Raw genomic sequence first — 14,671 nt, 5'->3', positions numbered from 1 at the left:
TTCATCCAACATCTCCCGTGGAGCCGGGGCTGGGTGCAAAACCCGACACACAGGCGAAATCAGTTCAGTACCACGGTGTCTCCAAAGGGCGCAAGAACTGTCACAAGATGACGGACGTGGCCACGGAGAGTGGAGTGGGCAGGGATGCTGCGCTGCTTCTCGCTGAAATGGAAGACAGAGGGAGGCAGAGAGAGAGAGGGTGGAAATCCACCAAATACACGCTGACAACTTCCACCTTCCATAATGAAGTTGGTTATCAAGGATATACGGGGGGGGGGGGGGGGGGGGGCAGAGATCACACAGCCATGGGTGGGAGAGAGAGAGAGAGAGAAAAAAAGCATTTCACAATACGTGCACGCACTCCCCCCCCCCCCCCCCCCCTCTTCACAGTAGATAGTGTAGACGTCATCATCATCATCATTCATCGTCATCCATCATTCATCAGCACAGCACTTTGATACAACAAACTTTATTTTTATTAATTAGGCTCCATTTTTATGTGTCTGTGTGTTGGTTGAAATAATGACACAGTGACATTAGGAGACATTCATGATACCATCAGAATTATTGGTTTCACTGTAATCATATTTTCAACAAACTGGGCCAATACACTGTTGCTATTGTTTGCAAATCTTTATTAATGATTCAGAGAGAGGGAAAAAAAGAAAGAAAAGACTGAATTGTGACACACTTCAATTCTTTTTTTTTTTGCATAACATTTATGGTTTAATGTCTGAATCTAAAACTGCCCCACAGATGTCAGAGACCAGAGACATAACCCCGACTGTCATTTTGTCACAGTGCTGCTCTCTCTGAATGCCATTTTAGATTCTTCATCTTTCACTCCTGCAGAGCTGATGTGGATATGTGAAGGATGTTAGTACAGGAGATAACCCCCCCTTTTTTGCAGTGACATTTAGAAAAGACAAATAACCATCTGTGACAGTAATGTAAATGCCATTTGCAAACATTGCAAACAATGTCATGTCTTCTGTGACATATAGAACCACCATCAGAAAATATGCAATTTGTTACCATTACACAGAGGTTTAATAAAGCCCATGTAGCCTGTTGAGTCCTCCCCAAACGACAGAGGACACAGTATTTCAACAGAGATAAACAAACTACAGTTAGAATAACACCAATGGAATTGAAGTGATACAAATGAATAAGACAAATATACGAATATAGCTCTTATTTATTATTTTTTTCATATGCATGCCCATGCTTAAATTCAACGGAGAGCTAAAATATTTCCTGCAATGTGTCATCACATGTGGATCACGAAACGTTAAACTTAATGAAGGTTTCAGATCAGATAGAGCGAGCATTACATTGTCACATATTTCATGAAGCCAGATGCCTGGATGGTAATCGCTCTTGTCTGATCCTAAAGTTGATATTGTCAGCTTGTAGGCAGGAAGACAGTTTTTTCAGTATAGCACTCATTTGGCATTCATCGGTATGTGCTAGCGTGTGCATGTGTGTGCATACATAGACCATCACGCCATTACCCTATGTTGCATAATGATTGCAGTTTTTAGCTCTTGAGTGACTGTCGCTTCATCACGGTGTCAGGGCAAAGAGAATTTAGGCTCCTAGATGGAGAGACAATAGAGCTTTGATGGATCTGTGTTAAATTCAGGTTTAATTGCAGCTATATGATTAAAAAAAAAGTGGAATTTGTAATATTATTAGTTATTTTGCTTTTTTTATGATTTACATGTGGCTTTTATATATTGCATCAGTAAAGTAAAAAAGAAGAGAAAATATTTTTATAGAAACTGAAATTGAGATGTACTGACTGCATTCAGTGAAAGTCTCCATGAGTCCCTGCTCAGGTCCCTTGTCAGTTTGAAATGCATTTTGCTAAAGACAACTTGTAACAAAGTGAAGTCTCCCTTTATAGGGCATACAATAGAAAAATAAATCCCCTCAGCAACATGTATAAGAACTGTATGTGAATCTTACGTGGGGTTGTCATTTACTGAGTTCGATAAATAGATATATAAATTGAAACAAACAAACAAACCAACCAACATGTATGTAGTTATGGGATTATCTCTCTCAAGTGGACAAATATGAGAAACATTGATTGTGATTGTACTTCTCAAAGTGAATTTTTTTTACAAACAACTAATTAATTTTTAGAAAAGTCAGTGAAATTAAATGGCTTAGAGTGTAATGAATCCTGACCACGCAATTAACAATACAGAATCAAACCCTAATATGTCAATGATCTCTGATGAGGTTATTTTATAGTTAATCGTGTTATTAAGCAGAAAGGATTATGAATATGGATCCCGATGGAAACAGACATATTCAGACTGACAAATACACTGATGGACAGAGGGATAAACACGCGCACACACTCGCATACCCACCCACACAGACACACACACACACACATACACAAGCGCGCGCTATTTTCATCATACTAAGTGTCGTGCATTTGTAGTCATTGCACTTATTCTGTCATTTTCATTTCATCCACATTGTGCTTTGTGCGTTTATTATTTCCTCTTTTGTTATGCAACTGTTTTTTTCTCCCTTGGTAATCCATGAGGGAAAACATGGAATTAGTTTGTAAAGCGTGATAATAATGCATGGCCATAATAACTTGACTCAAGAGGATTAGCAAATGTGCATTGTCTGAAGCAGCAGTCTCTTGGGTGATCAGCTGGTTGCCTCCCTAAACAGTGGCTGCCTCTGCCAATTAAAAATTCAGTCTAGTCTGCCTCTTCAAATGATTAATTCTGCCCACGCTGTCGATGGCCTGCCAATTATTGTCGCCCAATTGGTATTAATAGGTAGAGGATTTCCTGATGTTGAATTTATCACAGTCTGTGAAAACTTCTCCCCTTGGCTCTAATTAGCTTCCACTTATAGCACATGCAGAATACACACTTTAATGTTTATGCACATGCATGATGTCTGAGGAACCAAGGCTAATCGCATAGTCTTATTTTTTTCATGTGTTTAGGCTGCTCTTTTACTGATTCTTTTTTTTTTCCGGCTCTATTTTCAAATCGGCAGTTCTCCTTTGAAAAACCGAATGTGCTGTCAGATGCTGAATCTTTTTCAGGGCAGAGTTTTGTTGACTTTCTCTAATTGTCATGACAGATTATATTTTATGAGTTTGGTCGGGATCGACTAATCTTCCTTCATACAGTTGAGTAACATGCGCTCAATGGTGACAGATGGAGAAGGAAGAAAAGTTTGTGTTTTTTCCTGCAGGTGTGATTCAGCACACACAAACAAAACAATCCCTACACTGCTCCAATCTGCCGGCAAAAGGCAGCCCAGTATCAATATTAAGCTAGTGTCGGGTATCATTGTGTTAATGCCTTTATAAATGGACCAGAGATATTGCCGTAGACCTCAGCCAAGCAGAAGCACAGTAAATCACAGAATAATCTAATGAAATATTTATTCAAGTTTTTATTTTTTTTCTCCCTCTGAGTCAGTCTGATGGATAGCATTCCTCCGTGGGTTGTCCTCCCAATAAAAAGGAGACAAGGAAGGAAATAGAAATAGTTTAAAGGCAGCATATGCATCAAACCAATGACATGGTATTAATATCAGACTGAAGTTTTCCTATATATAATTAAACCCGAAAGGCATTAGCATTGATTAAAGCAAGCGCAGGCTTGTTGAGTCCTCTCTCTCCTCTTTGATATGATGAAGTGTGAGTGCATCTACACGTCTCCATATTGCGGGTTCCTTATGGGAAGTCAAAGATCACTGCACTGCTGTAGGACAGCATTCCCCCTGAGGAAACAGATGGAGTAAATTCACTTACAGACCATAAACAGAGCTGTAGAAGTGACATGGATAACACACACACACACACACACACACACACACACACACACACACACACACACACACACACACACACACACACACACACACACAGACACACCGTTATTTTATTCATTTAATAGACATCAGTGAGGCACAGGGCTCTCTGCCCATATGACCGTTGTGTGGTTGCTAAAGAAACGAAGCAATTTCATAGAGGTTTTAAGAAGAGTTAAATTCCATTCCACCTGCGTACGGGAACGCTGAGTGGCAGGGAAAACAATTATCAGTCTCCTTGCAGTTTTGTGCAGTGATTCGATTTAACAAATCTGGAATAAAATCTTCTGTCAGGGCTAGTGAGCGAAGGCCACCGAGCCAAGCTAATGCAGCAACAGCACTCGCATCGCAATCTTTAAACGTCTGTAAATATTGTAATAAGCAACAGGGCTTTCCTCATAAAAGATGCAGCAGCTCAACTGGTACTGACAGGCGCTATGGGCCTTGACTTCAGGATGAGGAGTGCTGCCTCTTTCTCTCTCTCTCTTCTCCTCCTTTTCTGTTGGTTTTCCAAGGAGATTACCAATCTCTGGATGCCGACAAGGCCGCGCTCTGCTGGAGGTTAGTGTCCGCACACCAAACTCACCTGGCTTTTATTCTGTCTCCGTTTCTTTCCCCTTAATCCCTGCCCAAGAGAGCCTTTCAGATGGATTGATTTCCTGCACCAATGCAACATTCATTATGGCTTGCAGTATATTTTGCTTTCAGTATATTGGAAGTGCCTTTACTCCCTGACCTTTGTGGAATATGTTTGCTGTTAATGGGTGTCTGGAGCATGGATAGACATGGGAGGATGTACTGTGAGGTTTCAGGGAAAACATGGACCGATGCAGAGTTCCTGCTTGGTGAAACCTGCAGTACTTGTGTATTTATGTAGAAGCTCTGTAGTGGTTGTGGATTGATTGTGGGCTTAGTGAACAGTGTCATGTTTGGACACATTATGTTAATTGCTTGTGTTTGTTCTGAAAGACAAGGCATTCAGCTATCTGATCAATTCACTCTTATACTTTCTTGACGTGGTATTTCCATATAGAATTGATGTTTTAGGGGCACCAAGTGGTGCAGGAGGTTAAGCAGGCACCCCATGTGTAGAGGCTTAAGTCCTCACTGCAGACGGCCCTGTTCGAATCCTGCATGCCTCCCCTTTTCCTGTCTCTCTCAACTGCATTATCTAGTAAAGGCATGAAAAGCCAAAAAATATATGTAAAAAAAAAGAATTAACGTGTTAATGATGTTGCTGCTGTTACCAGTATGTAGCCTGAAAAATAGCACTATACTATTAATTAATGACCAAAAAATCTTTTTGCATGTTTATTTATTTTGGCTCTCTAATATTAATTAATGTTCGAAACATCATTGACGTTGTTAATGTAACAAGAAAGGAATTCAATTTGACTTCATTAAAAAGTTCTTAGTGTATTCTCCTCTTTCTGTGCTGACAGGATTTGTAGATTCTACTGAGAGGATGTTTGGTTGAATTATTTTCGGTTTGTTTCAGGTCACATTTCTCTCGCAAAGGTAGAGTCGCTGGAAGAGTGCCGCCTTCTTGTTCATACACAAAGGTCACAGCTATTTCCTTAGTCTAAATAGAGGGATAGAAGCCTATCTATTTTGTATGGGCAGCTTAGCAGAGAGTGCCATTGCCTACAGAGCAGAGTGTACTCTTTTGAGGGGGGGTTATAAAGGCACAGAGGGGGAAAAAAAGAGGGAAGGAGGGAGGGAGGGAGGAGGGGGCTGGTGGTTTCTGTTAGAATAGCATGAGCTCTTTAATGTTGTGTTTGAGCCTGACTGGGCACAGATTCATTTTAGAAGGAAAATGAAATAACAAGGGAGAGGGGAGAGAGGAGATTTTAATGCAATGTTTTGTGATAATCCCTCTCCATTTTGGAATGGTTCAGGAGAACTCATGCGATAAAGCCTTGTACAAGCCTGGAAAATAATAAGTTATTTGTCTTGCCTTATAGTACTGTGCCCTTGGAGGGCTCGCTAACCCCCATGTTTTGGCCAAAAAACAATCACAGATTAGTCAAGCTGTCACATCTCTCTGATTGCCAAATGGTTGAGCCCTTGATGCTGGTGTGAATGAACAATGCATAAATGTCGTACATGTATCTCCCTGAGAGTGCACGTGAACACAAAGCCGAGCGGGTATGACTTAGCAGTGTCACTCGATCCCTCTCTGTCACACGGCCCACTGTGACAGAGAGGAATTGGACAGGGAGGATGGCACATGTATGCAGCGGGGCCTGCAAGGCCAGTGACAGACAGACACATGGGCACAGAACAATGGATGTATGGACAGATGGATAAGTGGAGGGGAAAAGATGAAGTGTTTGTCAGAGATGCAGAAACAAATGGTTGCTTTTATCCCAAGGCAGTGGGAGAATAGAGTGATGGCTCAGCTTGGGACATGGAGGATCCCTCTGACAGGTTGAGAGCTGTTTGGGCAGCGGGGAGGGGGGGGGGTGGAGGAGGACGTGTGGAGCAGAGGCCAAGTTTGGCAGATGTATAAAATAATCACCTAAAAGCTGTTTTCATGAGAAAATCCCTCCGGTAGCACTAGTAGTAGTTATTTCATTATTATGTCTAGTGCTGCTTATGCTAATACTGCTACTTCTATCAGTGGTCTTAGAGGTGATTTACTGTTAGTGTTCCTCAAATACAACACACAATAATTAAAATGATCTTATTAGTTCAGGCAACAAAATATAAGATGCTAGAAATGTCACTTTTTAAAAAACAACAACGTGATAATTCTCCACATTACCTCCCTAAATGGCAATTATGACAACAGTAAACAGCACCATCCACATTAGGACCTGTTTTCTCCTAGACATTAAGGTACCCCCCCCCCCCCTTTCTTGTGAGGAAGACACATTTTAGATTGGAAAACGTCTATGAATGCTCAGGTCCGTGAGGGATGTGTGAAGATACATGCTGCTCAGCACAGTTATAAATAGAAATTCTGTGGTATTTCCGAAAATAGGTTAAGCTGCCATCGCTGCACTGCTGGCATGACATCACTGATTGCCTGCCAGCCTCCCCCAAAAGACTGCTCCCATACTGCGCTCATAAGGAGGGAGAGGATGAGGGAGAGACAGAGGGAGCATCTGTGGGCGACTGTAGGGCCACGTCCCCCTCATCCCCAGCACCGACCCTCCCATCACATAGACACCCCCCACAGCCCCCCACTCCTTCCATCTATCTTCCCCACTGAAGGAGCAGCGCTGTAGCTAACAGTCTCTGTGCTTTATTGCCAGAGACACAAACTGGTCAGGGGCTTTGTACTGGAGATGCATCGGGGTCCACTTCCTGTTAGTGTGATAGGAACAAATTGAAAGCCAAATGGTGAAGAAGAGACGGATGAAAGACGGAATTTGTGTTTCTTTTTTGATGATCAAATGGTAATTTGGTTGAATGAGCAGAGCATGTGGACTTTATGCGAGTTCCAACATGGCACCCGATCTGTGGTTCACTATTCAACGGTAGATCTGGCTTAATTAAAAAAGACTACTCAGATTAATTAATGGCTGATGGGTTTTCATATCATTTTGCCTGCTCTTTGGATTCATTTCAGAGTCATCTATCTATCTATCTATCTATCTATCTATCTATCTATCTATCTATCTATCTATCTATCTATCTATCTATCTATCTATCTATCTATCTATCTATCTATCTATCTATCTATCTATCTATCTATCTATCTATCTATCTATCTATCTATCTATCTATCTATCCATCCTGGAGGCTGAATGTGGTTACAAGGAAATATACGTCAATTCAATTACGTAACAGCCTGGTGCCTGCTTGTTAGTCAGATCATTAGTGTTAATTATTACTCTTCTCCAGCTCAGTGGTGACATGAGGCAAATAAAGGAAGAAATAAAGAAAGAAAGCAGAGACAAGGACACAAAGTCGTATTTTTCTCCATGCAAAACATAATTGAAAATATGTGTTAGTGCTTCCTCTCAAGGTGTATAGCAGCATAATGAAGAGGAATGTGAGTGTGTGTGTGTGTGTGTGTGTGTGTGTGTGGTACAGCCGGGTAATGGCTTCTCTCCTCCTCACATGTCTTTCTTCCTTATTCCTCCTTCAATCACTCCATCCAGACAACCTCTGGGCCTTTGAAGCTCCGTCTTTAAAGGTATCTTTCAATTTGTAAAATCAAAGTGACTGAAAACCTGATCCATCTCTCAGTCCACAGTCAGTTTGCAGCTGCCAGTCATCTATGATTGTGGCTTTGCATGATCAATTGATCTGTCTCAAAGGTTTAAATGCTTTTCACCTTTAGAACGAGGGCAAGCATTGTTAGGAGCGCTGCGCCGAATATGCCAGTCAGGTGCCTGACATGAAGACTTGGCGTCAGTGAAACGGTGCACTGTATTGTGCTCTAAAGCAGTAGGGAAATGGGTGTGACCCAAGTGAAAGTAATTTTATTATTTCCTTTTGCCTGGACTTGTTTGTTTTTCTAAGAGGTTGCTCCAGCACATGAAGAGGAGGAGATGCAGTTTTCTGACTTTCTCGTTGGGGGTGCTCAGAGATGCTTTTATTGATTTCTGAGAGAATCCCTTGGCCCAAGCAGACTTGGCTGAAGGAGGAGGGACAATGGGCTGGAGAGAGAGACGGGACTTGGCAGGTAAACTCTCGTTGGCCTTCCTTCCAGAAGTAACAAAGCAGGACGCAGCGAGTGTGAATCTACACATTATTTACACCTCTGCAAAACCCCATCCATTAACAGTGTCAATTAGCTTGCTCATCGGGGGTTTCCGGCCTCTAGATGTACTTATAGATTTGGCTCTGGCTTTACATTAAGAGCCGAAGGAGTACCCAAATAGTCTACAAAAGCCAAGGCTGGCCTTAAGGGCTGTAGCACAGTGGAAGGTGCCAAAGTGCTGTAAGTGTTACCCAGAGTCGCACACTGACAGAGTTCAGACCAATAGGAGTGGGCGGTCAGTTGCAGTCGATCACATCCTCTCCCAAAACTGCGCCTACTGCCAAAAAGCATTATCTTAGAACTTCATCAGGAAGTTGTTGCAACTGTGTTACTGTTTTCAGTCGTCTTTACACTTCTCCGCCTACACTGCATTGTCACAAGTGTATATATGTGAGCTTTTGAGAGAAATGCTCTACAGTTGGATTATATATGGAGCACCACTTATGCCTTGAGAGAACTGTTTAACCTCAGTGCCACGCAATAGATGGTGAAGTGTGAAGTTGTCAGACATGCGTCTTCCTGCATTGTTACAGTATGATGGCTCCCGTGCCCTAGTATTGATCCTGAAACATGGACCGAGCATTTCAAGAAAGAATTTATTGCATTTGTCACACTCATTAGGCGACGCACACCGCACAGTAACATGCGCATGTATAGGCTACATTTGTGTAAATACACACCAGTGTTGACGCTGGTGCGCGGGCAGTCCTTGGGGACGCGCTGCCTATGGATCTGTTTGACTGCTACTCGGAGGCTAGTGGAGTCTATGTGAGCGAGGAGCAACAAATCAATGCCTGAGGTCTCCTACTCAGGAGGTCAGAGAGGATACCAGGGAGGGTCCGGGGGACTATTTTTCGCCCTCATGATGGACACTGATGCTCCCCGGTGCTCTGCGACGTTCATCCTCCCCCCAGCCATTGCTCAAGGTGAAGGGATTATGGGAGGGGTAGTGAAAGGAGAAATGGAGGAGGATTTGAAGCCGGACGCAGCAGAGATGAAAGGATGGAGTGATTGATGAAGGAGTGATGGAGGAGTGTAGTTAGCTTCAGGATCAGGAGATTGTGACTGAGCGCAGTCGCTGGCTCACTTTAAGGTGGCTGTCTGACTTAATTAAGGTTTACAGGTTACGCTAGGCTACTGCTTATATTACAGCGTTCATTACAAGCCCATTAGCCCTGGGCAGAGAAAATATTGTTGTCAGAACAATGAGTGAGAGGATTTTGGAAAGTCCCTGCCAACTCCGTGCACCAGCTCTTCTTCTTTATTATACATCTCTGTCTGTTCCACCCCCCGTCTCCCTGAACATGGGCGTGATTGTTTGAGTGTGTGAACAGATCGGGGGTCTTTTTTTTTCTTCCAAAGGTGAGGGAGTGATTATATGAGTTAAAAGCTTCTCCGAGACCAGACTGATTACCCCCCTCACGGTCAATCTGCGCCACTGAGCCTCCTGCCTCCCTGGCTGGCAATGATTCAGGTCATAATCACATTGTATCAGTGCTGATGATGTGTGTTTCAGCTTCCGACCCCGCTGAAAAAAAAAAAGGCTATCAGTTTCCCCGGAGCCCCACATGGCAGTAAATGAAGTAAGCAAGTAATCTACCCACAGTGATAGCATTTTCCAAAGAGTGCAAATGATGTGTGAGGGAGCAGGCGAGACCGGTGCCAGGACTGGCTCGGTTTCTGCTACCATCACACTTTCTGGCCAAGGAAATGCCACATCGAGAGCAAGTTCACACTTTTCCATTACACCGGGGCAGCTTGGCTCCTCTGGGGCAAGGAGTTGGAGAAAAGGGAGCAAAGAGGGTATGAAGGGAGAGGGGGTGGGGGGTGGGGGGGTGAAAAGAGAGAGGTTGTGGTTTAAAGCAGCCAGGTCTCCTAGGCATTGCATTCATATTTGACGATTCTGCAGTACATGATTTATGCCCAATGCCAATGAAGAAGTAGGACGTTCACATTGAGCCCCTGCTTGACGTCACAGCTTGTGGCAGTCAGACGCCATAGTGGCAGGCACGAATGAATCTATTCACGGCCTTGTTTGGATGGATCAGTTTCATTACCTGCTGAGGCAGAAGGCTGTTGTGTGAAAAGGTATTAAAGAACATTTCCACCATGTGGGACACTGCATATAAAAAAATACAGACAAACAAATCAATAAAAAATGAAACAAGCAAATAAATATAACAAGTGCCAAACAAAAAGTTACATTATGTTGCCTCTCTGCCACCTTATTTATGGATATTTGGAAAAAAGAAGTGCAGTGAATTTGTTAGCCCACAGAGGTTCGAGTGGCCATTTTGAAAAATAATTACTTTCAGAAAAGCTGCTTGGATTTCACACAGTGAGTTTGGAGACAGAAGTTACTCAGTGAAGTAACCAAAGATTTAGTGATTTTACTAGGTAGTGAATTAACAGTACAACTTTCAAGACCTCTAGTAACTGTGTTTAAACTCTAAACATTTAGTAATTGCTCTGCTGGGTTAACTTTGTTAGCCACAGCCTTACAGCACTCTTACATTGCACCCTAATAGGTAAGAGAGGAACAAAATTGCCTTAACCTGAAGTGTTATCTGTTATTCTATAATGATCCATTTTGATCAATGCTTTACTTTTCTTTTTAGAATGGAATTACTCCGCATTCCGCAATATGCAGTCCAGCATTTCTGGCCAGGACACTGATGCCCATAGAGCTAATTTGAGTGGGCCAATGAGGTGACAGCAGTGTTTGATCGTTACATGTGCCACTGTGGAGTTTTCTTTGTGCTTAGCTGTAACTTCAACAAGCTGCTAAATAAATACACAGTATAAAACACTACGATAAAACAGTGAATAGATGGCAGAACATGTCACGGAGACTGATCTTTTTCTCCTCTCATTATTTTTTTAATTAAAGCTATTCATTTGATTGATGTGCTGTGTATTTGTATTTCCCAAGTGAGTGTGTTCAATGCTTTTATTATCAAAAGTTCTGAAAGTTAATTGATTAAGGGTAATGCGTTCTGGCCTTCCGTTAAATGCCATTTAGGTCCAGCAATGTTTTGTTTCAAATTAATCCACAAACTAGATTATTTATAGGAATGAATGAGAGACAGAATGTTTTTGGCTTTGGGGGCAAAGTATCAGTAGCTTAAACACTGATTTTCATAAATCATTGTTTAATGGCTCGTGTGCCAAATCAGGGGTAGCTGCACTGTGGGCAAATGATCAGAGTATGATGTGGTACTGATTGCTTTTCCTAGAGGAACAACACCGTGGCAGGTTTCACTTACCTTGGTAATGCGTCCCCATGAAGCGCCCATGTCACATTATTGATGCCAGTCTCAAGGAGCAGTGTGTGGATGTATTTTGAAGAAATTGATCTCTTGGAGCTGAGTTGCGTTTTCATCTCCGTGACTGTGTCCTAACAGTATTTGCAGGAGAAACCTGCAGAACTGTTCATTATTGACACTCTGGTCTTCAATAGCGATGGCCTTTGCCAAAGCTAATGGAGATCTAAATAAATGAATGAAATGAATGAATGAACAGAGGTGACAGGACTGTAGTCGCTGTTCCATTAGTGTTGTAGACTGATGAGGATGACATGAGTTAAACATGTAGCAGCAGCTGGAGTGCACTCATATTTTTTTGAATGCATCTGCCCTGTGTTTATGTGTCTGGTCGGCGTCTGGTGCATACTAATTTTAAGCAGGTTTTCAAGTGTGAATGCACTAAGTGCATGAAAAAATAAAATGCAATCAAAGATGTCAGCTTGCCTTGAAAATCAGCTTGACTTTCTGACGCTGACTGACGTTAATGTCCCACAGAGCACTGCTCAAAGGAAATTAAGGAGCTGCTCACAGCTGCAGAAAAACAAATTGTGTATGGTAGGGATACTGCTCCAGGAGCACGCTGCAAAACAAAATTAAGTATTAAATCTAAACATATTTAAAATCTAAGTAAATACTTTCTCCTCATGAAATTCAAATCTGCAGTGGAGAAGCGATGTTCAGATCATTTCCTTTAAGTGCAGAGAAGTGCATTCTTTTGTGAGGCACTAACTGTGCGCGTATTACATACAGTAGTACATTGCGTATGCGGTATGGATTTGAGTTCAGTCACTGTGTTAATTGTGTGCCTAAAACAAGTGGTAAGAGGATCAGATGTGCGTGTTTTGATATATAAGACCTGTAAACTTGACACACATACTAGAAACAGATCCACATAGTTCAGGTAATGGAGAGCCTGGGCCACTGTGAATCTAAATGGCTTCTGTCACCGGAGCTATACAGTAGTTCCTACTGCACACTCTGCCTCACTCACTCTCTCTCTCTCTCTGCCATGTAAGACTCTTTAATTACATGCCAATTCAACACAGAGGAGATGGAGAGCCTCAGTCCTATTTCCTAGTGCACACACTTTCCACACGTAGAAATTATCACTAAGAAATTGGAGATGAGTGGAGCGGAGTCGGCGTTGGTGAAGAGAAAGAAATCGTGGAGGGAGAGGAGAAATGAACGAAGGGGGAGCAAAGGGGAAAAAGCAGGAATTTCTCCTCTTTGGAGCTGGAATCATGTGAGATCAGGCTGTTTTAGGTTTCTATCAGATGATGCAGAGGATCATCTCCTCACAGTGGGAAGGCTTCCCCCACTGCTGTGTCAGCAGGCTCCGATTACAGTGGCTTTTTGTTGTGTTTCAAACAATTTCATCATCCCCCCCCCACCACCACTCACAATTTTGCACTTGGTATGCAATGCAGCAGTGGCAATTTGTACGTGTTTGGATTCCTATTATGGAGTTGTTAAAGCTTTTTCGCCTGTGGCCTGCAAATTCTTTTTAAGCCATACATTAAAGAGCGCAGAATCACATTTAAATGGAGTTCATGTTTCTCTTTTGTTTGCCAGTGTTGTGTTTGTTATTAATTTATTCTCAATGCCCAGTGCATTGCACATTAACAAATAAATCGTGTTTGTGATTGTAATGCAAAATGCTTGTTTCTTATTCAGAGATGGGGGCCCAGCATTTGTCAAGAAAACCAACAACAACGAGCCCAGAGAGAGAGAAAAAGGGAGAAAAACAAGCAGGAAAATGCAGCCATTCCCTCCTATTACCCTCACCCGCTTTGAGAAACAAACTAATAGACAAACAATCACAAAACAACAACAACATTTGTGCATTCATGGTATTTCTTAAGCTGACGGAGAATGGAGAAAGGAAATTAGACAGCGGTGTGAGTGATTGAGTGATTTGCCTGGTGGCCATTAGAAATCATTAGGGTTAGAGGGGCTTGGACAAGGGAGGCTACGGGAGGGCTATGTCCTACGACCTTGGACAGACCTCATCACTGTTTGTCTTTCCCATACTGGAAAGGCAAGACAGGATTGACAGGACACTATCCTGAACGTCAGGAGGAGCTTAAGGAAACGGAACAACGATAATTGTTCTTTTGATAAGAATGGTGAGATATTAGTTGTATGTATGTAAATGTGCGGGCGTGAAAGTACTTACACATGTGTGCAGACAGGTTTAGAGCTGCAAGACAGGTTACAGGTCAATCAATGGATCAATGACTGACATGGCATTTTAACCCTGCTTTTTGATGCAGCCCTGTGGGGGTTACAGTGGAGACATATCTAAAGTGCAAGGGTTATTGGCATTGCAAAAAAAGACACACACACACACACACACACACACACACACACACACACACACACACACACACACACACACACACACACACACACACACACACACACACACACACACACACACACACACACACAGGCACATGATTATCTATCTAAAAATGGATGGTGAATGTTTCTGGATAAAAGCGATCTCACACACACACAAAAAAGGAAATGGATAGAAATATTGTCCACAAAAAAGCACTTAATACATCACCACCCACTGAATACATGTGGCTGTTGAAATGAGATCCAAAATGCAGCGGCTGCTAATAAACCATCTTCAGAGTGGCAGAAATATGATGCATGGCAACCCATATGAACCTCATTAATAGAACACAAGCAAATCTATTTATTCAGACAGTCAGGGGGAAAATGATTGCCTCTATACTCCATCTGGTTTCTCTTCTCTTCTCTTCTCTTCTCTTCTCTT

At 42.4% G+C, this 14,671-nt stretch overlaps 1 protein-coding gene across 16 annotated transcripts in view; it reads left to right on the top strand.

Moving 5' to 3' along the window:
* Window positions 1-14,671, top strand: part of celf5a (cugbp, Elav-like family member 5a) — a 200,246-nt gene that overhangs the window by 1,087 nt on the left and 184,488 nt on the right. The window lies entirely within an intron of this gene.

Source organism: Trachurus japonicus, chromosome 4 (genome assembly GCF_045865225.1).
Source record: "Trachurus japonicus isolate A0001 chromosome 4, Traja_1.0".
In the NCBI taxonomy this organism is placed as follows: domain Eukaryota; kingdom Metazoa; phylum Chordata; class Actinopteri; order Carangiformes; family Carangidae; genus Trachurus; species Trachurus japonicus.
This window is presented reverse-complemented; position numbering and strand designations above follow the sequence as displayed.